The following is a 26,165-nucleotide window of genomic DNA, read 5'->3' as shown; positions in this document are numbered from 1 at the left end:
TATGACAGATCTCAGGAATTGTAAGTCACATTTTTATTTTATTTTCACATGATCTTGTTCGCGCGAGAAGCATCCTAAGTCCCCTGTGGATCTCTGCATTAGACGCCCTGCAAACTCTGCGTTTGGTTTCGTTGTGGTTGTGGGTTTATATGTGTTTCATGAGATGTGTGAATGTGTCGATCATTGCATATGGTGGAGCAACGTTTTTCAGATACAATCAATGGTGTGGCCGCTGCAATTTACTGCTCTGTGGACCTGCCAAGGAGCATCACTTATGTACGTGTCAGCAAATTAGTAGATCTGATTTGAAACTGTTCTTCAGATTTCCTTATTCTAAAAGCCAACGTATTTCCAGAGATTTGGGGGGCGCGGTTGTAATTTCCAGAGTGTGCAAAGTGTCAGAAAACGAGGAGCGATTGCCTATGTTTATTTTTAGCAAAGGGAGTGACACCTGTAATGCCACCTATTCACCAGATTCAACAGATTTCAGTGGAAGGAGCGCCATTTTCTCTTCAGGAAGCGCTGATGGTTTTGTTTTTAGTTTATTTTGTTAATAATGATAAAAAACAAATGCCGGGTCTTGGGGTCGATTGGTTTTCCCCCAGCTGTGTTTTGTTTCATATATTTAAAAAAAGGAAACATTCTTGTGATGTTAGTTAAAAACAGCGCCCCTGTTTTGGGCAGCATTGTATTTATTATAAAACAAATTCATTTGTAAGGAGTTAGTCAGAGAGGGGAGATTTTTCTGAGTGCTGAGAGCTGGAGTAAACTGAGCTTCATTGTGCAGTTTTGTAACAGAGATTTTTAATGAGAAAACCACAGCTCTGATTGCTGAGATTCATGTGGTATGTTAATTTAGCATAAGTTTTTCCTTTGTCTCATATGTAAACCGTTATGTTTCATTTCATTTCATGACCATTTCCAGCTGAACAAATGAAGTGTTTAGGTAGGAATTCATAGTATTATATGCTCCTCCTATAAGTTTGTTCACTTTCAATGTTTTCTTCTGTTTAAGGAGGATTCAAAGTATTATTTGCCCTCCTTAGCTCCTCACCAGTCTTGCCATCCCATTTAAAAATCTAGATTTGATGCTAAATTCCTTGCCTACCTTGCCTCAGTTGTCAACCTGTGTTGTTCATTATATCTCTCTGTTTAAAGCTGTGATTTTGCCCATGCAGCCCAGAAAAACCCCGTCATTAAAAACCCCAAAAACTTTAAATCAATCCTCCTCATCAGTTTACTAGCCTAAAATCTTTATTCTTAATTGGTCAGCCTAATCATATTGAAAGATCTATCAAATCTGACCCGAGAGAGCCTTCTCATACCTCGTAGGGCTAGCTACGAGGTGAAATGGTTTGATGTAGCCTTGAGAGTTTGTCTATCTCAGCCTAGGTGAATTCCAAGCGCTAACAGATAGATCTGGCACCATCACTGAAACCCTCAAAAAGTCCGCAATGTAGGTCTCTGGGCTCCCTCTCTGTTTGAGCCTCATCAGCTCAACAAAGTGCTGTTTTGGATCCCTCCAGTCAAACCTCTCCATCAATCTCCTGGTGAACTCGGCATACGTCGTCACTGTGGAATGCCCGAGTGTAACCATCCCATGGAACCACCAATCCTGGGCCTCACCATCCAAATGTAATGTCGCCACCTTGATGGCCTCTGTCTCCGACATCTGGTTAAGCTGGAAATAGATGTCCAGCTTCTCCACCCAAGACCTTGCCGAACTGTTTGATGAGCCATCAAACGTAGGCAAGTGAAATCTACTAGCAGTGCGGTGGGTGTCTCCATCATGATAATGCCGGTATCCTATGTGATGGTCGCGGGGTCTACTATCTCGTTGGAGCTAAACAAAGTGTCTGAATGAGAGAGCATCCCTGAACTCTTGCCCATAGGCTTGGTACTCCGCAAAATAATCGCACATATGACCAAGCTCTGCCTCCTGCTGTGCTCCAGCCCCGGTATCTGCTCCTAGGAAAGTGGGCATGGTAGAGCGTATAGGGGCATGTGAGGCCACCTACTGAGTAGTATCACGCTGAATGGCACCTTGCTCTGGCAAATGGTGAGATGCACCCGATCCCTCTCCAACTTGGAAAACTCGTGGGCTCTCATGCTGTCTAGCCTCCACTGTCGTGAATCTCTGCCCCATCACCTCAATCTGCCTCGACAGATCCTGCACTGATTTGAGGAGCATGTCCGCAAATTTCTTCTCATCATCATCTGCCATCGGATCCTCCTGCTCTGCGTCCACCACAGGCTCCTCCTGTCCTGCGTCTACCACAGGCTCCTCCTGTTCTGTGTCCACTACTGGAACACAGTGTCCCTCTCCGTAGGTGTTCTCTAACCTATGCCCAGTGTCTCTGTATCTCCTACCTCTGTAACAGATGTAAGGCTTTTCCCCCGGTGTCATAGATTGCTAGCTCCACAGGCTGAGCCAGGTCTATGCTCTGATACCACTGTAATATCCCGTTTCAGAGATTTTCCCCAAACCCCAGTAAACTCCAACCAAATACGCACAAATAATATAATAACCGGGAAACTCAAAATGATAAAAATAATAGTGGTGTAACATGTAATAATATAAGCAGATACTCGAGAAATGCAGAGAAAAATGCTAAGCCATTTTATTATACTGAGTAATGGAATGAGTACATGAGGTGATCAGAAGGATGGCACCTCAACTTGCACCAGGCAAGTGAAGAAATACACTCAGAATAACAAAGGAATGGCCTTTGCGTGGATGCTGCTGGAAAACTGTCATGCTGCTGCTACTACTGGAAATCAAATGTGGATTTGGGGTTGTTCCCCTCCTCAAAAAATGTTGAAACTCTGGAATCTGCCCCTACTCAGAAAACCCAGAAAAACCCAGAAAGCTTTTCTGAAATGGCCGAACCCCGAAAGTCGCCCCCTTGGGAAATCACGCAATCCCTCAAGGCCCTGCGCTACCACTGAGTAGAATCCTCCAAAATACTGCTTGAAACTCTGCCAAACCACTCCAATATGCAAGAGCTGATCCCTTGCTCAATATCCCAGGCTCCAGCTCAACTCCTCCACAAATCCTCAATCCGGAACTGCTCCTAGAAGAACTGCGTCCCTCTCTCTCAAGACTACACAATCTTCCAATGCTCAGCTCCACCTCAATGCCAAAGATCAAAACTACTGCAAAAAGACTGCTGAAAATACCTTGCTCAAGTAGGCACTCGAAGCCCCCGGGGCTAAGGGTGAGATCTCCAAACGGAGACACTCAGTGCACTAAACAGTGCTGCAGACAGGCTAAACAGCCAGCGTGCTCCAAGTCGAAGTGACTAGCTCAAATGCTCATAATCCAATGACAAAATGAGGGGGTTCCTCTCTCCTTTATAGCATTGGCCTCTCCCAATCCCAAGGCTCACCTCCTCCAACGTAATCCCCTCTTGCCACGTGTTCCCCTTCCATCTGCACAGTCCCTCCAAGTGTCTGCGTGGGCCCCATTTCTGCGTGGTCCTTTGGCCCCCCCTTGGCTCCCCTTTAAGTCACAACGTTGTGCTACTAGGAAGCGACTTTTATTCTAAAAGTGAGTTATGTCCCATTTTCCTCACCTTTTTTATTTACAAATAACTATAGAAGGCAAAATTGAGCAAAATCGAATATTCTAATTAGCCATGGCTAATTAGGAATATTACAGTCTTATACTACTAATTCCCCTCTCTCTTATCCCTCTTAGTCTTCTATTATTTAAGCTTTGAATCGATTTCCTTTATGTTTTGATTTCTAGAACTCATAGATCTAACATGTCTTGTTAAAAAAACTTGAATTGTTTTGATAAAGTTGTAGGTGTCCCTCCAAAAGATTGAATTAAGAAGGAGCCTCCACCATTTTACCAAAAGGTAAGCATTATATTCTTTGTTTTCATATTTTCATGTTTGGTTTCCTCCTAACATTAAGATTTGTTTGTATTGAATGCTAATAATATTTTCTTTATATTTTCCATGAAAGGAAGGATTGCAGAATACACAAAAGTTATGGAGAAGACTTCAAAGGACATGAAGCATGGAAGAAGTTCTATTATAAAAGAAGTCCTTCAGAATTGATGTCCTCCAAGGTTTGTTAAGAAACAACTGAAGGTATGTCTTATGTGAAAATTTCTAAACAGAAATTCTATTATTGCAACAACTGATTTATTTTACCTACTTATTTCTCAAAAGTTATTTATGAAATTCCTTCAGTAAATATTAAAATAAATTCTACTGCAGATATCACACCATTATACAAAAACAAATATATGCACAAGAATCAAACACATCAACACAGTTATTTTTGGACAATTGTCCCCGAGAAAACCCAATGTGGGAAAATCGATGCAGCAGAGGAGGATTTTATTAATCTTCAGCGACAATCACTTTTACAGAAAACTTTTGCATAGACACTGGGAGAAAACACCTAAGACTTTTCTCCGAGCCTTTCTGACACCCTGGAGGACTTCCTTTCCCTACTGTGTCAGCCCTGCATCATACTGCGTGGCTCTGCGCTGCTTTGTCCTTCTTTGCGTCATCCACTGAGTCTCTATGATCTGCATCTCCCTCTGCGTTGTCTCTCAGAGTCCCTGCATCACCTCTTCTGAGCTCCCCGACTGCTACTAATCACCCCCTCTTCCGCCACCCTGCTACTCTCCCTCTGAAATCGATTTTACTCTCTCTGAAAATTGATTTTCCATGGGTTACTGAGTATCTACTGGTGTGTCTCCAAATGACCCTCAAGTCTTCTCTTATACTTTTCCTATTGACGAATCAACAACTAAGATTAAGTCTCTAATCAACGGCTAAGATTAAAACAGACTTGATCCTCGTCTCTTAGAAGCTTCTCATCCTTATCTTTATTTTTATTTTTTTCTATGTAAGGCTAATTCTATTAATAAAAACAAAAAATATAATTACATCAAGGCCTCGCCTCAACCGTTGTTGCTAGAGTTCATCAAGAAAGTCGAAACTGTCCTAGATTGGGGAAACCAGTTTGACATTACAAAAAGACCAAACATATATCCCGGGACTGTCACCAAAGGAAACCCATACATAGGATTTGGATCCATGTTTTGAAGCAAAACCCAGAAAAGATACAACTCAGCACCACCGGACTCGACAAAAGAACTACAAACCCTCTGATCAGACAAAAGCAGAAGGCTGAGTTGGCTCGTGGGTGGCAACGGATGCCACGTGGCGTCATTTGTTGTCATCCTCGTCAGGCGTCTCCTCGACAATGAGGTAGGCATACTGGTCCCAATCTTCAACTTCTCTGCCACGTCGCCTTTCGCTGCACCACCAGGAGGCCCCCTTGCATGCTAGGTGCCGCTCGAACTGCCAACGAACCCCATCGTTATTGCAGCTCCTGCAGAGCTACCACCAACTCGCTAAATGTCACCTGCATGAGCTTCTCCACCATGCAGTGTGCTGTAGCTTGCACCCCCGCCATCATCCTTCGACTTTTTCTCAGAACCCCTACCCATTTCCGGATTTCTCACCTCATGAGAGTGCTCTTCAAAATTCCTCACTTGGTCATTGTTCTGTTCATCTTCTTCAGAGAAGAGGATGGTCACATTGGCAATTATGATGGGTCTATTCAAACTACTCTGGAACCTGAATTGGGTCGAGTGAGGGACAGAGCCTGGACGCAGAGGAGAAATTGCAGTATGGAGCCTAATATCACTGTGCGCAGCGATTGAGGCCGACCCTTGCCCCGCCCACTGTACGTATGGGGATAGTGACTATGTGGCGACTTGGGGGGAGGCGAGTTTTCATGGTGATGAGGGGGAGAGGCAGGAGCCGAGCTCTGCGCTGCCTGAGGGTGAGTGCTACCTCCTTAGGTTCCTCCTCTGCGACTCCTCATGCAGTGACGGACCATACCAGTGAGGTTGGAGTGCAAATCAGCTGGACAAGAGGACGGGAGGGAGAGCGGGTTGTGAATACAGGGCTCCTGAGCAGGATTTAAAGGGCAGTGCCTGGAGTGGGAGTAATGGGGCCCATTTCCGAGGTCAATACAGCAGAGGAGCCAACATCGTCTCCATATGGCTGTTCTGCTGCAAGAAATTCTAGCCTGAGGCAGACAGAAGCTAAGGAACGGGGGATGAACAGAGGGTTCGAGAGGCGCCATATGAATATCATCTGGTTCCAAATCTCGGCCTGAGGGGCCATTTATTGTAGCATGCACACTGCCCAGGTTTCGTTTGAGATGAGCCTAGAGCAGAGCGCAACCCACTGCCTGGCAGGTCCTAGCGTCGGCAATCCGAATGGTGGCCATTAATGATATTGGGTTTCACCCGCATCCGGGTCTCATCCTTATCTTTATTAATACACATTAATATTTTTATTTTCCTAAGTTTAGATTTAGGAACTCATTAAAAATATTAATTATTTTAATAACTCCTCATCCGGATGGAATTTCTCAAAACGATTTATGGGTCTTGGAGATCTTAGGTGTTTTAGCCTCTCCACCAATTTTCATGGCTAGAGCAAATCCAATGCTACCACAAATCAACATCTTAGACTATAAACTTTGTTATAAAGTTCTCTTTGTGTAAAAGATATATTCATTCTCTTTTAAAATTGCTTTACATTACTCACATCGTTATGTCTAGGGTTTTGCATCTTAAAGATTCTTGTTAAGGGTAATTAATCATTAGATTAAATCTACCCTCATTATATTATCATTTGATCATTGTTGTGGAACCCTAAAAGGTTCACTGTAAAAGCCCAACCTAAGGGTGTGTCAATATTTAGGAAACCCTAATCTACTTTGGGTTATTGATGAAATCTAGAAAACTATTCATTTTATGTTTAAGGTTTTGGTATTGTTATGATCAAAACCCTAGTGCTTTAGGGTTTTCTATTAATGTCTATGTTATGTATTAAAACCTTAGATCTTTAGGATTTGGTGAATTCTGGTTTTTGAGAAAAACCCTTATAATATTTTTAGTAAGATCCTAAGAATGAAACCCTAGGTGTATATTCTTCTGCATGACTGAAACCCTAGCCTAGAGAAAATTGTTGTATATCTAACTTCAATGTATTGATTCATCCTAGATATGTATGTGTCAAAATGTTGTCTTAATTATTGATGCTCATGTTTTAGTTTGTAAATTCTAGGGTTTGCAACAAACCCTAGTAGAGTCTAGCATGCAAATTCTGAAAATTGATGTAACCTTAGATGTATAGTAGGATTGTTATTTGATTGAATTACTAATATCTAAGGCTTTGTGTCTCGAAGATGGAGTCTAGGGTTTATGACAAAACCCTAGCAAGAAGTTGAAGTCTAGTATGTAAAAAGATGTGTCTCTTGTTGATTATGAACCTAAATAATTTGAGGTGTTTGATGTCTAAAGTCTAAATACTTCTATTGTAGTAACATGATTTTGATATAGTTAACATCATGCTTTTGTATGTTTTTTGTTATACTTTCTATTAAAGTTAAGTTGCACGATACAGGGAAACATATATGAGTTTCCAAACAGGTACAGGTATGAAACGTGACACCCCCAAATTTTGGAAATGGGGAAACATGATATATATATATATATATATATATATATATTAGGACATTTAATAAATGTTATGTGCAATCATCAATCATAGTCATACATGATACATTGTCCAATGTCATTGCACAAACCATAGTTTTAAAAACCGCTCAGAAAAACCGGTAACCGGTCAAACCGGCCGGTTAGCTAGCTGGCCGGTCCGAACCGGCCTAAAAACCCGGTCAGACCCTTCATTTGCCCGATTTTTGGCCCTAACCGGTGAAAACCGGCCGGTTTAGGACAAAACCGGCTGGTTTGTTACAAACCGGCCGGTTTTGTCCTAAACCGGCCGGTTTTAGGCACAACCACCATAAAGTTAAAAAAACATGTTTTTGACTGTGTTTGAGGGGTTTTGGGGGGGGACTAAGGGTGTTTCAACCCTAACAATGTTGGCAATTAATGGTAATGTTAAATTCTTAAAGTAAAAGTGACATTTCCTTTAATTTTCATTTTCATCCTTTTACTTAAATTTTTAACATTACCATGAAATGACTCAGGATGTTTGAGAGTGGTTTCGACCTCATTGGATTTCATATGGAGAAACTAGAATTTTAGATTTCACTCAAAATTCAGCAGACTTAATGGTTTTCAGGATTTCATGGTTTGGGGGTAAACAATAAATGCAATTAGAGCTCCAAATGATAAGAAAAACTCCTGATCTAGATCCCATTGTGTTGGACGATATTGATCCAACATCAGAATGGGTGGAGGAGACTGAAGAACCTGTGTTTGAGGCTGATTTTGATATCGACATGGCTTTGGCGGGGGATGAAGCAGATTATGTGGTGGCATCAGAACCAGGATCAATAGCGGCATCAAGGAAAGGCAAGGAACCAATGGAAGGCACTAGTCATGCAGGTCGACAAACTCGTGCTTCCATTAGGTCCACTTCTATTGTCATTGGTGGCATTGATACTGAGGTTGCAGATCAGGCTGAGGCATCCTCAGACTCTGAACCAGATGATGTCTATGTAGCTCCTGATGATGATCTTGTGTCTACTACTAGTAGTGGTAATGAACTTGATGATTGATCATGTGTATACTGTAGACTTGTAGTAGGCCAATGGCCTCATAGCTTGCAGCAATGTTTTTGGACTTTATAGGCCATTTAGAGCCTCATTTGTTATGTATTTTTCTATTTTGTTGATGATATGTATTGCACTCGGTGCCATTTTGATGTATTCACCTTTACATGGTATATAAATGAGCAAACTTTGCATATTTTGTCTCTATTGGCTTGGAATCATGGTTTTACATCTTAAAAATAGTTTTGTTTCATTAAAAATTAATTATTTAATGTATTTTTTTAAAACCGGTTCGTTTAGACCAAACCAGTGCCGGTTAGACCGGTTCTGGTCGGTAAACCGGTTCATTAGGTGGACCAGTCCGGTCACCGGTTCCGGTTTTAAAAACATTGGCACAAACTATAAGTCTATCAATTATACATGATGATGAAACATACTAACATCACATTTATTCATGAATGATCACATAATAAAAGTAGTAATATCCAAAAATAGCCTTGATAAACCACTACTCTCTTCCTCTTTTCTCCTTTCTAAAATTGCCCCGTTCCAAGTGAAACGACTTGCTCAATTCGTGTGATGAGGGAATGAGGCGAGAGTCTTTTATAACTTGTGAGAGACATCTAGAAACATCCACACATTATTTTAATCACCAAATAAAAAAGTTGAACAAAAAAAGAAAAAAAGAAAAAAAAACCATTTTTTTGCAGGAAACGTAACCGTATGGACTTGGAACGTGTTTCAATCTGTATTGGCCATGTTTCAGCCTTGCGAAACTTTCCCATATGTCCTTAAAAACGTTTCAGGCTAGTACCAAACATGTTTCCGTGTTTCGTTTCCGTTTTCGTGCTGAAACACACTCCAAGCTAGCGTTTCCTGCAACATAGTATTAAAGTTTCACAGGTACATAATCTTCAAATGATGAAGTTGTTTGTATGATGATGATAAAGCATGATGAAGGAAGTTATATAACATGACCTTGATGTTGTAAGAAGGAATGAAGCCATGATAGGTTCTACGATGTTATAGAAGTAGGAAGTGTTTGATCTCCCCAAGTTAAGAAGGAGCATGGTTAGAAGAAAAGAATACATCCCCCAATTAAGAGGGAGGGCATATTATGATAGTCTTAATACCTTGAAGAAGAAATCGAAGAATGAATATAAGTACTACAATGTATTAAGGATGTTTTGGTGTTGCTGAAGAAATGAAAGAAGAAAAGCTTCCGACTAGTTGCATATGAATAACTTGATATACGTGGCATCAAGATGATTGAAGACCCCGAAGGTTTGTGTTTACTTGTATATTTGAAATTTTATTATTGATTGGAGTTGTGTTTGTATAGGAAAATCTCTCCATAAGAAGGTTGAACACTTTGGAAGCATGCTTGGACAAATGGATATATCTAGCTTAATAGGGAGAGTTGAAGCATCTAATGGTGGATGCTTGAGAGGACATTTGGCCGGCCTATGTGTTGATGTCTAGATCCTGAAGAGGGAGGGTGGCGTTGGTCATGCAGCTCCAACCTTGGATATGCACCTAGATCCCTGGAATGATGGTTACCAAGTAAGCCTAATGGTACCTAGAGTGGATGAAAGTTTGAATCCATCTTAGTCCAACCTGGATAGATTACCCTGGTCAGGTATCTCGTCCGCAGCACTAAGCGTGCTAGAACTCTTCGTAGTTCATTTTTTGAGATATTCCATACATATATATATATATATATATATATATATATATATATATATAGAGGGAGTCTTGAAGAATGTAACCAATGTCGGTCCTCATAATTATATTTGAATCATGATGAAATGTATTTGTCAAAAAAAAAAAAGAAAAAAAAATTGACGCATTAAAGAAATTGACTTATTAAAGCATGGGTTTCATGCTTGGGTCAATTGTTTATAGGTCAAAGCTTCCATTGTAGGCTTCTAGGGTTTATGTCAAGTGTCTTTGTCCATGTCATAATGTAAAGAACCCTTTTTGGGATTTATTTGTTAAGAAAGAAAATTATTTTAGTGTAAATTAGGTCTTCTAAGCCTCCTCCACCAAGTCGGCTTCAAACTGGACAAGTCGACCTAACTAAGGGGGCAAAAACACCTATATAAACGCAAGTTGAAATTTCAGAAGAATAGAAAGTCGAATTTCAGAAGTACGAGCAAACCGAGAAGTGCAAGTAGACCAAAAAGTGCAGGCAGACCGAGAAGTGTAGCAAACCGAGAAGTGTAGCAAACCGAGAAGTGTAGAAAGACCGAGAAGTGCAAGCAAGCCGAGAAGTGCAGGCAGACCGAAAAGTGCAGGCAGGATGAGAAGTGCAAGCAGACCGAAAAGTGTAGGGAGGCCAAAAATTTTAGAAGTGCAGGCAGGTCTGAAATTCTGGTGACGCTGGGACCGAAATTTCTAGGTTGTTGCCGAGTTAAAATTGTTGGATAAGAAGAGACTACGAAATCACCTTGGAAGGCTGACTTGGTGGAGGAGGAAGGTATTTGGTTTAGGGTCCAAGTCTATCTCATTTTGAATTAATAAAGGAAGAGTTCTTCACTAGGTTTTCCCCTATATAGGGGTTTTAGCGCTAGTTGAGGGCCTACATCTGGTGTACTTGATCTTCGTGTTTTGGTCTCGGTAATTTCTTGATGAAACTAAGATAAAAGAAGAACATAAGAGAGATAATAAGAACTCAAATAAATCACAAGTAATTATCATCAAGAGAAAATATTTATGCCTTTCCGATTTTCTAACATGGTATCAGAGCTAAGGTGAAGAAGGAAAAAGGCAGATTCAAGATCTATGGAGGAAAAGGAGATCAAAGAAAGTTCATTGAGAAAAAAGGATCATATAAGGAAATAAGTCTACTATCTACAGGAACTATGTCAAATTCAATGAAGGGAGAAAACAAACTAGAAGGAGCATCCAACTACAGGGCTTGGAAAAAGAGAATAGGTCTCATACTCAAAAGGAATAAAGTTTTGGATCTAGTTCAAGGAAAAATCAAGAAGCCTACAGATGAAGCAGGGAAAGCAAAGTTCAGAGAAACCGAAATCTTGGCCATGAACCTAATAGTGGATGGAGTAAAAGACAGCCTCATTCCATACATATCCAAAATATATTTCGCTCAAGAAATGTATGAGGCTCTCTCCAAGTTATTCACCATCAAGAACATTGGTCAAATAGCAAGCCTCAAGAATGAATTAAGAACTATCAAAATGACGAAAGACGATACTGTGGCATCCTACTTTATAAGGATATCTAGAATTAGAGATGAACTCCAAGCAATAAATGAAATTGTACCAGAAAAAGAGCTCGTAATTACTTCTCTTCTAGGTCAAATGAAATCTTGGAGAGCTTTTGCATCAAGAATCGACAGTTGGAAGGATACTCCAACATTTGAACTGTTAAATTGGCAACTAGGGCCAAACTCCATGTGGGTCAGCTTATTTATGGCAGGTGATATTTTTATTGGATCCCTCTCGTCGAGAGGTGTAGGATTGATCCAAAGATCATCCGATTCCGATAAGTATTTATGGAGATATGAATTTATTTTGTTTATGTAATTATTATCAAGCCGACCAGCACTTATGTAGGCTCTAGAAGCCCAACCGACGTGTCTATTCATCATCCTCATTTTTAGTATAAATAAGAGAAGACTTTAAGTCATTTGATACACATTCTTCATGTGATCTCCTCTCCACATCCTGGGTTTTTGGTGAAGGAGATACACTAATGAAGAATGCCCTAGCTGCAGTCACAGTAAACGTAATACCTTCATTCATGGAGATATATATACGCTGAAATCACACGGCATAGAAATCTATATATACACACAACATTCAAGGGATTCATATGCGGTTATATGTGTGAACAGCATGGAAAACGCAGATACGTTGTTTATGAAGAGACATCTACACGCTGTCATACGCAGGTCATAAACAATGAAATCAAATACATTGGGTCATGAATCTGCAAGCAAATGAAGATACCCTATCTGTAGTTTAAGAGATACTGGACTCATATATATACGCATCAACAGAAGACACAACGCAACATCATGGCATTACGCAAGAATACGCTAGCTCAGCATGAAGCCCTAACTGATCCAACGCAATCAATTACTTTCACTGTACCTGGAAGACCTCATACGCTGTATGGAAGATCGAATATGCTATATGTGAAGACATATAAAACGCAGTCATGGAGACATGTCTAACGCTGTACATGGAGACATATAAATCACAGTCTATACATGGATACGCAAAAAATATATGCATAGAATTACACGCAGGTCTTCATGGGTTGTCATAGTTGTATATATATATATATATATATATATATATATATACGCTGGTAATGAGCCGAAGTGATGAAGTGACTGTTCATGATCCGGACGCAGGCAATGATATAATACGCAGTGATAATACTCGCAGCAACTATACACACATCAACGCAGTTATATGAACGTTGTTAGCCACAACTATCGTATGAACCCAACAGTGGGTCATCTATAGAACCTGTTGTTTGGAACGCAGTGATACATATCCCGCAGTTATATATGGAACACAGAACCTGCAGTTTGAAACATAGTCATATATGGAACCCACAGAGATATGGAACACAGTCATATGTGAAATTGGAACGCAGTCACATATGGTAACTACGCAGTCATGCTACATAGCATGGTATGCAGCAATCAATGTAGGTGGATCTGGCAGCATGAAGGAATCCGCAGTAGGGTATGGTCCAGTCATGGCACAATCGTTGACACTCTCGGTGTAAAGTGGATCTGGGCTTAGAGACTCTAGTCACGTAGTTTCATGAAGACTTATTCATGGAGACAGTTAGCAGTCTATGGAGACTCCTTACGATGTAGATCAGGGAGACTCATATATACTAAAGGACTTTATACACAAATCATTGATGACATTTATATGCAGATAATGGAAGCTTATGTACGCTGCACATGATGACACATACGCAGATCATAAAGGACTTTATACACAGATCATGGAAACTATATACGTTGTACATGATATGTAATCTGGGCACATCTAAGAACGGTCTTGATGTGTTATGTCACGTTGAAAAGAAGATCTCGGTATATAGATCATGGTGTGTAATCCTCTCATCAAAGTAGAGCAGCATTATGATGGATAAGATCATGGACCTGGACAGCAGCATGGTGCAATATGCAGTAGTGCAACTAGAGGACGAGATGCAGCACGATGATAGGTATCAGTTGAAGCAGAATGTCTTCAACTGATCTCGTCGTTATAGGAGATGATCTATGCTTAGATCTAGACAAGTCAAAGTGTTGACTTCTGTTGTAATTGTACTATCTCTCTCTCTCTCTCTTTCTCTGCTGAACTTTGAAGATAAAAGAAGATTTGATCAAAGGGTTTCCCCACACATTGTGGGATTTGTCCCTGGCTCGCGCCGTATCTTGTGTCCTCTTGCCTTGGCTTGTCTTCTGCGATTTATATTTATGTTCTATCTGCAGTTTATCTTAATGTTGATGTGATTGCTAACTATGAAAATTTAAATAAATTGCTCTAGCATAGAACATACCTAAACTTAACATGGTATGAGAGCTGAGGTGAAGACAATGCCCAAGCAAGAGTGAAAGAGCAATCGCTGAAGACAGTTGGGACAAGACAGAAGGATCAATGGGAGTCAAAGAAGAGAATGTTATCAGAATGGCGTAGCGGAAGATTCTGATGATCCATCTTAAGATCACTTCATTGGGAAGTTCGGATCTAAGGGTGGAAGGAAAGGCGGATGCCTTGTTGAAATAAGTTCGGCTGTTATGCGAAGAAGTGTCCGAATGGCAGAGACACATCTCTTGATGAAGATAACAATCATTCCTGGGACATCTTCAATGATCAAAAGAATGACTGGTAATGCAGGTCATCAAGGAAATGGTCGACTCTTCCACGAAAGCAAGGAACCCCAAAATCTCTTTTATGTACCTGATCGAATCTGGTGTCCATCTCGGAAATGGAAGTCAAAGGTTACAAGGTGGCACTTATCGATGGAAAGGTACGTGTTTGAAAATAGATCTTTTAAAGATGTTTTTCATGGTTGTATCAAGTTGCAGGAAGTCCACTGGGGACCATGTCCATTGACTCAACTCCGGAGGTCTGTGAGTCAGATGGTGACTAGGATGCCTGAATTCAAAAACAAGCATGAAGGTACATGTCTAAAATGTACCGAAGGAAAATATTATAAGGGGACCATTCCCCTCATGCAGCAGGTTCACAGGTTTGATCATGATCAAGGAATCTCATGTATACAGGTGGAAGAAAGCCCTCTATGGCTTGAAGAAAAACACCTCAGGCATAATATGAGAGGATTGATAGCTGTCTAACGCAGCTGAGATTCACTAGGAGTGAAACCGATCCAAACCATTACTCAAAGGTTGTGGATGATAAACCTCTCATACCGGCACCTATGTCTGACAGGTGCAGACCCTCTCATTTATAGGAGACAGAGGGAGTTGGATTCTGAATGTGGGAAGATAAGATGCAAGCTTGTGACTGCCTCGAGGATCTTAACTTTCAGAAGTTATATGGTAATGATGTCGGACCAGATTTGGGAAATGCCTCTGAGTTTCATAAACTCATTCGCATTGATGTTCTTGGAGAACCTCCGTCCGGACATCTGTGTTGCAGTTAGCATGGTGAGCTCATATTTGGTTGAGCCTCACTAGATTGGTGCCAAGAATCTTCTAAGATATCTTCAAGGCACAATCTCTCATGAATTGAGATACAATGCCGGAAATATGAAACCACATGATTATTCGAATGATGAGTGGGCAGGAAGTATGGAGGATCACTAGAGCACCTCTCAGTGCTGTTTGGAATCTGCCTTGATATCCTGGATGAGCAGGAAGCAGAAGTCGGTGACTCTGAGCACCACCAAGGCAGAATACATTGCTGATAGTATGGCCTTCTGTGAGGCAGTCTGGTCGCTGAAGCTCTTCAGTGAGCTGTTTGTACACATGATGAATACCACTGTGAATCTCTATGACAACCAGAGATGGGATTCGATTATTGAGGAATCCCGTATTTGACAATTGCTCCAGTAGATAGACATCAATTACTGCCTTATCTGGGATATGGTAAGTCGATGATCAAGGAGGCTCCATCACACTGAGATGATGTACAGGACAGAGCCCTGAGGAAAGATCAAATTTGTGATTTTCCCGAACGACTTGGAGTCGTCGAGAGACCTTTGTAAAAGGGTCCTGCATGATGCATACATTGAACTCTAGGAGCTTTGGGGGGCTTGCAGTTCTATTGGAGCAACATACGACCACAGGGTGACTCACCCTCCCCTGGTGGTGCGCACTGAAATAAGATGATTCGCTCTCTTGTGGGACAAGATGATTCGCTCTCTTGTGTAGCAGGATGATTAGTTCTCCTGTGAGGCCTGGATTGATGTGTTCTCCATGGCGATTGTAGCAGGATTGATGTGTTCTCCTGTGAGGCCTGGATTGATGTGTTCTCCATGGCAGCCTGGATTGATGTGTTCTCCATGGCGATTGTAGCAGGATTGATGTGTTCTCCTGTGAGGACAAGATTGATTAAGTTCTCCTGTCGAGGCTTCCTACCCATGCAGTCTGGGACTCATGGGAAGTACCTCTCATCTGATCAATGAGCAGGGAAATGAAGTTAGGGACCATAGTAATATCGATGGACGCATCGTTGTATCTACCGTACTCCCTACGCTAGGATGTCCTCCATTGATCTGGGATCAATGATACTGGTCTGGGACCAGTGGTAGGAGTTGTACATGCTATGACGCTGACTTCGGGTCGGCTGAGACTGGTCTGGGACCAGTGGTACATACTCCGAGACTGACTTCGTGTCAGTGCAGTACTGGTCTGGGACCAGTGAGAGTGGTACATACTATGACACTGACTTCGGGTCGGTTGAGACTGGTCTAGGACCAGTGGTACACTCTCTGAGACTGCGATACTGGTCTGGGACCAGTGGTAGGAGTGGTACTTACTATGAAGCTGACTTCGAGTCAGTTGAGACTGGTCTGGGACTAGTGGTATGCACTCTGAGACTGACTTCAGGCCAGTGGAGAATGATATGACTCATTCTCAATCAATTCTTCTTCTTCATAGTTCAGCAGAGTAGAGTAGAGCAAAGCCAGCAGCACTGAGCAGAGAAGAGCAGAGCTAGCAGAGCCAGCAGCGCTGAGCAGAGCTAGCAGAGCCAGCAGAGCTGAGCAGAGCAGAGCTAGCTGAGCCAGCAGAGCTGAGCAGAGTAGAGCAGAGCCAGCAGAGCTGAGCAGAGTTGGGTAGAACAGTGCAGGGCACTGATGGCAGAGATAGTACAGTCGGACTTATGGATCAATGGATGGAGTTCTCCCTAGTTGAGAGGGAGTGTTAAATTGGCAACTAGGGCCAAACTCCATGTGGGTCAGCTTATTTATGGCAGGTGATATTTTTATTGGATCCCTCTCGTCGAGAGGTGTAGGATTGATCCAAAGATCATCCGATTCCGATAAGTATTTATGGAGATATGAATTTATTTTGTTTATGTAATTATTATCAAGCCGACCAGCACTTATGTAGGCTCTAGAAGCCCAACCGACGTGTCTATTCATCATCCTCATTTTTAGTATAAATAAGAGAAGACTTTAAGTCATTTGATACACATTCTTCATGTGATCTCCTCTCCACGTCCTGGGTTTTTGGTGAAGGAGATACACTAATGAAGAATGCCCTAGCTGTAGTCACAGTAAACGTAATACCTTCATTCATGGAGATATATATACGCTGAAATCACACGGCATAGAAATCTATATATACACACAACATTCAAGGGATTCATATGCGGTTATATGTGTGAACAGCATGGAAAACGCAGATACGTTGTTTATGAAGAGACATCTACACGCTGTCATACGCAGGTCATAAACAATGAAATCAAATACATTGGGTCATGAATCTGCAAGCAAATGAAGATACCCTATTTGTAGTTTAAGAGATACTGGACTCATATATATACGCATCAACAGAAGACACAATGCAACATCATGGCATTACGCAAGAATACGCTAGCTCAGCATGAAGCCCTAACTGATCCAACGCAATCAATTACTTTCACTGTACCTGGAAGACCTCATACGATGTATGGAAGATCGAATATGCTATATGTGAAGACATATAAAACGCAGTCATGGAGACATGTCTAACGCTGTACATGGAGACATATAAATCACAGTCTATACATGGATACGCAGAAAATATATGCATAGAATTACACGCAGGTCTTCATGGGTTGTCATAGTTGTATATATATATATATATATACGCTGGTAATGCGCCGATGTGATGAAGTGACTGTTCATGATCTGGACACAGGCAATGATATAATACGCAGTGATAATACTCGCAGCAACTATACACACATCAACGCAGTTATATGAACGCTGTTAGCCACAACTATCGTATGAACCCAACAGTGGGTCATCTATAGAACCTGTTGTTTGGAACGCAGTGATACATATCCCGCAGTCATATATGGAATGCAGAACCTGCAGTTTGAAACATAGTCATATATGGAACCCCACAGAGATATGGAATACAGTCATATGTGAAATTGGAACGCAGTCACATATGGTAACTACGCAGTCATGGTACATAGCATGGTACGCAGCAATCAATGTAGGTGGATCTGGCAGCATGAAGGAATCCGCAGTAGGGTATGGTCCAGTCATGGCACAATCGTTGACACTCTCGGTGTAAAGTGGATCTGGGCTTAGAGACTCTAGTCACGCAGTTTCATGAAGACTTATTCATGGAGACAGTTAGCAGTCTATGGAGACTCCTTACGATGTAGATCAGGGAGACTCATATATGCTAAAGGACTTTATACACAGATCATTGATGACATTTATATGCAGATAATGGAAGCTTATGTACGCTGCACATGATGACACATACGCAGATCATGGAAACTATATACGTTGTACATGATATGTAATCTGGGCACATCTAAGAACGGTCTTGATGTGTTATGTCACGTTGAAAAGAAGATCTCGGTATATAGATCATGGTGTGTAATCCTCTCATCAAAGTAGAGCAGCATTATGATGGATAAGATCATGGACCTAGACAGTGGCATGGTGCAATATGCAGTAGTGCAACTAAAGGACGAGATGCAGCACGATGATAGGTATCAGTTGAAGCAAAATGTCTTCAATTGATCTCGTCGTTATAGGAGATGATCTATGCTTAGATCTAGACAAGTCAAAGTGTTGACTTCTGTTGTAATTGTACTATCTCTCTCTCTCTCTCTCTTTCTCTGCTGAACTTTGAAGATAAAAGAAGATTTGATCAAAGGGTTTCCCCACACATTGTGGGGTTTGTCCATGGCACGCGCCATATCTTGTGTCCTCTTGCCTTGGCTTGTCTTCTGCGATTTATATTTATGTTCTATCTGCAGTTTATCTTAATGTTGATGTGATTGCTAACTATGAAAATTTAAATAAATTGCTCTAGCATAGAACATACCTAAACTTAACATGAACAAATGAGGAATGCATGCAGTCAAGAAGAAGCCTGAATATTGTTAATAAACAACAAGGAGGAGGATGAAGAAGAGAACATCTCAAATGCCTATTCCACTCATTAAAAGAGACAGGGAACCTTCAAGAAGTTCAAAGAACCAAAGAAAAAAGTTGACATATGAAAAGATTGAATGCTACAATTGCCATAAGATGGGTCATTATAAAAATCAATGTCTAGAGAATCCAAGGAATGGGAAGAGAGAAAGAGAACATGTGAATATCGTCGATGAATCTCCACCTAAGAAGAACAAGACTGAAGAATCGGAATTCAAGGACTTATACTACTAAGTCCCCTCTCTCTTATCCCTCTTAGTCTTCTATTTTTTAAGCTTTGATTTTTTTTCCTTTATATTTAGATTTCTAGAACTGATAGATCTAACATCTCTTGTTAAAAATTCTTGAATTGTTTTGATAAATTTGTAGATGTCCCTCCAAAAGATTGAATTAAGAAGGAGCCTCCACCATTTTACCAAAAGATAAGTGTTATGTTCTTTGTTTTCATCTTTTCATGTTTTGGTTTCCTCCTAACATTAAGATTTGTTTGTATTTTATGTTAATAATCTTTATATTTTTCGTGAAAGGAAGGATTGCAGAATACACAAGTTATGGAGGAGACTTCAAAGGACTCGAAGCATGGAAGAAGTTCCATTACAAAAGAAGTCCTTCAGAATTGATGTCCTTCAAGATTTGTTAAGAAACAACTAAAGGTATGTCTTAGACTATAAGTTTCGTTATAAAGCTACATTCATGTAAAAGGTATATTCATTCTCTTTTAAAATTGATTTACATTACTAACATTGTTATGTCTAGGGTTTTGAATCTTAAAGATTCTTGTTAAGGGTAATTGATCATTAGATTAAATCTACCCTCATTATATTATCATTTGATCATTCTTGTGGAACCCTAAAAGGTTCACTGTAAAACCCTAATCTACTTAGGGTTATTGATGAAATCTAAAAAACCTATTCATTTTATGTTTAAGGTTTTGGTATTGTTATGATAAAAACCCTAGTTCTTTAGGGTTTGTTGTTAATGTCTATGTTATGTATTAAAACCTTAGATCCTTAGGGTTTATGAGCAAAACCCTTATAATATTTATAGTAATATCCTAAGAATGAAACCCTAGGCCTATATTATTTTGCATGACTGAAACCCTAGCCTGGAGAAAATTACTTCAATGTATTGATGCCTCCTATATATGTATGTGCCAATATGCTGGCTTAATTATTGATGCTCATGTTTTAGTTTGTAAATTCTAGGGTTTGTAACAAAGCCCTAGTAAAGATTGATATTCTAGGATGTAATTATTTTCTAATATAGTTTTGATAAAATCTAGGGTTTGCAACAAACCCTAGTAGAGTTTGGCATGTAAATTCTGAAAATTGATGTAACCTTAGATGTATAGTAGGATTGTTATTTAAATGAATTACTAATATCTAAGGCTTTGTGTCTCGAAGATGGAGTCTAGGGTTTATGACAAAACCCTAGCAAGAAGTTGAAGTCTAGTATGTAAAAAGATGTGTCTCTTGTTGATTATGAACCGAACTAAGTTTAGGTGTTTGATATCTAAAGTCTAAATACTTGATTGTAGTAACATGATTTTGATATAGTTAACTTTATGATTCTATGTGTTTTTGATTGTACTTGCTATTAAAGTTTTGCAGAAACATAATCTTCAAATGATGATGATGTTCGTATGATAATGATAAAGCATGACGAAGGAAGTTATATAAGATGACCTTGATGTTGTAAGAAGGAATGAAGCCATGACATGTTCTACGATGTTACAGAAGAAGGAAGTGTTTGATATCCCCAAGTTAAGAAGAAGCATGTTTAGAGGAAAAGAATACATCCCCTAGTTAAGAGGGAGGGCATATTATGATAGTCTTGATACCTTGAAGAAGAAATCGAAGAATGAATGAAAGTACTACAATGTATTAAGGATGTCTTAGTGTTGCTGAAGAAATGAAAGAAGAAAATCTTCCGACTAGTTGCATATGAATAGCTTGATATACATGGCATCAGGATGATTGAGAACTCTGAAGGTTTGTGTTTACTTGTATATTTGAAAGTTTATTGTTGATTGGGGTTGTGTTTGTACAGGAAAATATCTTCATAAGAAGTTTGAACACTTTTGAAGCATGCTTGGACAAATGGATATATCTAGCTTAATAGGGAGAGTTGAAGCATCTAATGGTGGATACTTGGGAGGACATTTGGCTAGCCTATGTATTGATGTCTAGATCCCGAAGAGGGAGAGTGGCGTTGGTCATGGAGCTCCGATCTTGGATACACACCTAGATCCTTGGGATGATGGTTAGCAAGTAAGCCTGATGGTACCTAGAATCGCTGAAAGCTTGAGTCCATCTTAGTCCCCCCTGGATAGATTACCCTAGTTAGGTATCTAGTCCGCAACACTGAGTGTGCTAGAACTCTTCGTAGTTCATTTTTTGAGATGTTTCATGTACCTATATACATTATGGATACCTCCCTGGTTAAGAGGGAGTGTTGAAGAATGTAACTAGCGTCAGTCTTCATATTTGAATCATGATGTAATGTATTTGTCAAAAGAAAGAAAAATAAATTTTATTATTAAAGAATTGACTTTCTAAAGCATGGGTTTCATGCTTGGATCAATTGTTTATAGGTCAAAGCTTATATTGTAGGCTTCTAGGGTTTATGTCAAGTGTCCTTGTCCATGTCGTAATGTAAATAACCCTTCTTGGGATTTATTTGTCAAGAAAAAAAATTATTTTATGTAAATTAGGTCTTCTAGGCCTCCTCCACCAAGTCGGCCTAACTAAGGGGTAGAAACACCTATATAAAGGCAAGTCGAAATTTCATAAGAACAAGAAAGTCGAATTTCAGAAGTGCAGGCAGACCAAGAAGTGCAGGCAGACCGAAAAGTGCAAGCAGGCCGAGAAGTGCAAGTAGACGGAGAGGTGCAGGCCTCCCAAGAAGTGCAAGCAGATGGAGAGGTGCAGGCATCCCGAGAAGTGCAGGAAGAGCGAGAAGTGCAGGCATGTCGAGAAGTGCAAGTAGACCGAAAAGTGCAGGCAGGAAAAGAAGTGCAGACAAACCGAAAAGTGCAAGCAGGCCGAAATTTCTGGGTTGTTGCTAGGTTAAAGCTTTTGGATAAGAAGAGACTACTAAATCATCTTGGAACGCTGACTCGGTGGAGGAGGAAGGTCTTTGGTCTAGGGGCTTGGTCTATCACATTTTGAATTACTGAAGGAAGAGTTCTTGACTGGGTTTTTCCCTATACAGGGGTTTTAGCCCTGGCTAAGTGCCTACATCTAGGTGTATTTGATCTTCGTGCTTTGGTCTTGGTAATTGCTTGATGAATCTAAGATAAATGAAGAACATAAGAAAGATAATAAGAACTCAAAGTAATCACAAGTAATTATCATCAAGAGAAAATATTTCTGCCTTTCCGATTTTCTAGCACCCCAGTGCCTGTTCTGCACAATTTTCTTTCATACAATGAGACTCTATGGTTTAAGGTGCATCCTGTAATACAAAGGATTCACCTAGCAACCTACTCATCATGGGAACCAATAACCCGAAGAATTACCAATCAGCATAACATGCTTTTGACAGTTCACTTCCATATGGAAGTCCTTTGTTATAATTACAGGGAGGGTTCAACAGACAACTCCTTCTGAGACTGATGATATAAAACATTTTCCAATTTGTAACCATGAGTCCTACTCATCTTCTTCAAGACCTTAAGGTAGCTTCACAGTATGTGCTTCGTAATTATAAACATCAACAATTCATGCAAGGATGTTATCTTCCCTCTTAAGCCTCTTCATCAATCAAGGAGACTTCAAATACATCCTTCTCAATGAAAATTTGAACCAGTTCATCTCTCTGGTGTACTTGTTATTCCAGTCAATGCAGGATCACACTGTATACACTATCTCAGTTCATCAGCTAACGGTAACATAGTGATCCAGTCAACTATCCAGGCCATACTATAACTTTTGAGCACATTAATGACTAAATTAATGTAAGGAGGTCTACAAAGTTTTCATACCGCAATAATCCAGACATCCTCAGTCCTTGCAACAGTCACATTCTTCTTTTCCATATTAGACAATCCAGTCATACAAAGGTTCGAATAACAACACTAGTTACACAGTATGCTTATACTTTTGAGATTTCAATAGAGAGGATTACAAGAAGTAGCCCTCAGATTATTTAGAGACCGTGACATATTATAACCACAGTAGTATAACATAACAATATTTTGAGTTGTGTTAAGACAGTACCATGATGGTGATCCGAACTATACTCCTAACTGAGATTAATAAGGTTCCAATATGTGCCATTATTAGATGAATAAGGTTCCGATATCTGCAATTAATAGGGAAGAGATCATGAAAAATGCAACTATGGAAAAGGCAATTAACATCCAAGGACTAAAAAGATTTTGACTATGATATCTCCATGGGAAAGATATGAAGATCCCGATAAAGTCTGGAAAATAAAGAGACCCTTGACATTATATATCTTTTTGGAGATGTGTCAATGTATATGCAGGATGTTGATGCAAACAAGGAGATGTCATGATGAAAGACCATCTCAAAGGTAATTTTGATTTAATGTGCACTTTCTATTTTTGAATGATATCTGGATGGGCTAAGGCAGGGCTACCAAGGGAAGAGTTGTAGATGTCATCTACAATTGATACTCACGTCGTAGGATCAAATATCATGAAGGAAACATGATGCGAAGATGGTAGCAAGGTATCAAGGAAAGGCCGGATATGGACTAATTCCAATGAAAGAAAGGATGGCATAACTGACATAATTCATGAATGAAAGTGATGGATGATCTGTGCCCTACAAGAAGTCCCAAAAAGATGTAGGCTCCATATCAAAGAAGAAACTCATGACATCGAAGGAAGGAGTCCTACAAGTAGTTGTTTGTCCCATGATTGTTTATTTGGGGTAGTATCGAATGTGCTCTAAGCCTCAAATTTTGCAGGGAGGCTTGGGCACAGGTATTCCAAAGAACCTAGAAAGCATTTTGAGAAATTCCACACAAAAGTGATTTTATTAAAATAATTAATATTTTTAATGGGGTTCCTAGGTCTAAACTTAGGAAAATTAATATATTAATGGGTATTAAATTATTAATCTAATCAGGGTGAAACTTCTAGAAAAAGCCATGGATTAAGTCAAAATGATTTGAGCCTTTGATTCTGTTTTAATCTAGGTCGTTGGTTGTTCAACAGGAAGATATAAGAAGGGACTTGAGGGTCATTTGGAAAACACAAAGAGAGATAGAGAGAAATCGATTTTTTGAAGTGAGAAGTTCTCAGGAGGAAAAATCGATTGAAGGAATCTCTTACAGTTGAGGGGTAGGGATAGCAGCTTCTGGAGAGAGAGATTCTCAGTCGGAGATACATCAGCAAAGAGAGGGAATAAGTGATCCAGAGGCCTTGATGCAGAGGTTGACGCAGGGCCACAAGGGCCTCGCAGAAGTGATGCAGAGGCAGAGAGAGAAAGTCAAAAATCAAAGCAGAGGGTCAATTTCAGTAGCCGGAAGCCAGGGTGTGTGCCTGAGAGGCTGAGAGCAGTGACTCTGGGCTTCTGATCAAATTCCCAGTTGGGTGACGTAGTGCTTGAAAGGGATGAAGTTGGGGCAGTGTAGAGGCAGCGCAGTGCCTGCCAGGGGCATCTCATCCAATAGTCGGAACAGTCGAGACATTTCTCAGTGATTTTGTGAGGTAAACTCACAAAGCTTCTACCAGTATTTCTCTCTATAATTGAATAACCTTGTGAGGTATTTAGTGATGTATCAGATTTTGCTACTGCATAATAATAAAACCCTCAGAATTGCTGCATTGGTTTTCCCACATTGGGTTTTTTCCAAGGACTATTTGTCCAAAAATAATTGTGTCCTATGTGTGTATTTTTCTTTCTTGCTCAATATTTTGTTTCTACATACATATAAATTAAATGAAAGTTGCAGATGTATTTACCACAAAATTTACCATAGAAGACAGTAAATAACTTGCATGATTTAATCAAGTAGGAGAAGTAACATCAGTTTGCTGCAATAGGGATTCCGACTAAAGAATTTTCACATGGTATCAGAGCTAGTGCAGGAGAAACAAGAGGAGCAGAACCAGAAACCCCTGCGCTGAGCAAAAGGGGAAATCAAAAAGCTGCAAGAGGCAGCAAGTCGAAACCCCAAAGGGTTTGCGCAGTTCTAGCCGGAGGGCTGAAAATTCGAGGTAGTCTCTCTCCGAGTGAGTTGACGGAGAGAAATAGCTTCCAATTTGAATTTTGTTGTGGCAGAGGGAGAAGCACTGAGCCTCAATGTGAGGCGCAGTTGGTGGATGAAGATTTCTCAGTGTGCAGCTTTGCCAAGCTAAAAAGGCGTCAGAAGAAAGAAGCAAAAGAGCATAGTGAGGGAATACTTCCTCAGTGATTTCTTGCCGAGGAAATCAACATTTCTCAATTGCTGAGCAGCAGAGGAGCAGCAGCTTACCAGCTCCATTAGGGAGTGCGTAAGTCAGCCTAGGAGCTACGCAGCAGGGAGAAAGAGGGAGTTGTTCGACAGTTTTCGGAGGAGATGGCAACCAGTGGCTTGAGGGATCAGGATAGGTTGGACGGGGCTTCCAACTATGCCATCTAGAAGGCTAGGATGACCTTCCTGCTAGATGAGCATGCCCTCAAGATGTACGTTGATAATGTGGTGGTTGAACTTGCGGATGCAGATCTGCTGAGATGGTTAAGGTGAAGAGGATGGTCCTGGATGGAGTCAAGGATCACGTGGTGTGCCACGTTGCTAGCAAAGGGACCGCTAAGGAGATGTGGGATGCCTTGGCCACATTGTATCAGGGAACTTCTGAGCAGCGGAAGATGTACTTAGAGCAGAAGTTGAGATCTGCTCAGATGCAGAAGGGGGAGCAAGTGGATCTGTTCCTTACGAAACTGAAGGAGACTCGTGATGAGCTGTCAGCTGCGGGACATACTCCTCAAGACTCGGAGTTAGTGAGATTGGCT

The 26,165-nt window shown here is 40.5% G+C and overlaps 1 protein-coding gene across 1 annotated transcript in view; it reads right to left on the bottom strand.

The window, feature by feature from the left end:
• LOC149221698 (Polyketide synthase, enoylreductase family protein) overlaps positions 1-26,165 on the bottom strand; it is a 374,456-nt gene that overhangs the window by 20,478 nt on the left and 327,813 nt on the right. The gene's annotated exons all lie outside the window — the stretch shown is intronic.

The sequence above is a fragment of the Pinus tabuliformis genome, chromosome Q (genome assembly GCF_031772625.1).
Source record: "Pinus tabuliformis cultivar Carrire ecotype Pingquan chromosome Q, CPIR1, whole genome shotgun sequence".
Lineage (NCBI taxonomy): Eukaryota > Viridiplantae > Streptophyta > Pinopsida > Pinales > Pinaceae > Pinus > Pinus tabuliformis.
Note: the sequence above shows the minus strand (reverse complement) of the source record. Positions and strands in the feature narration are given on the sequence as shown.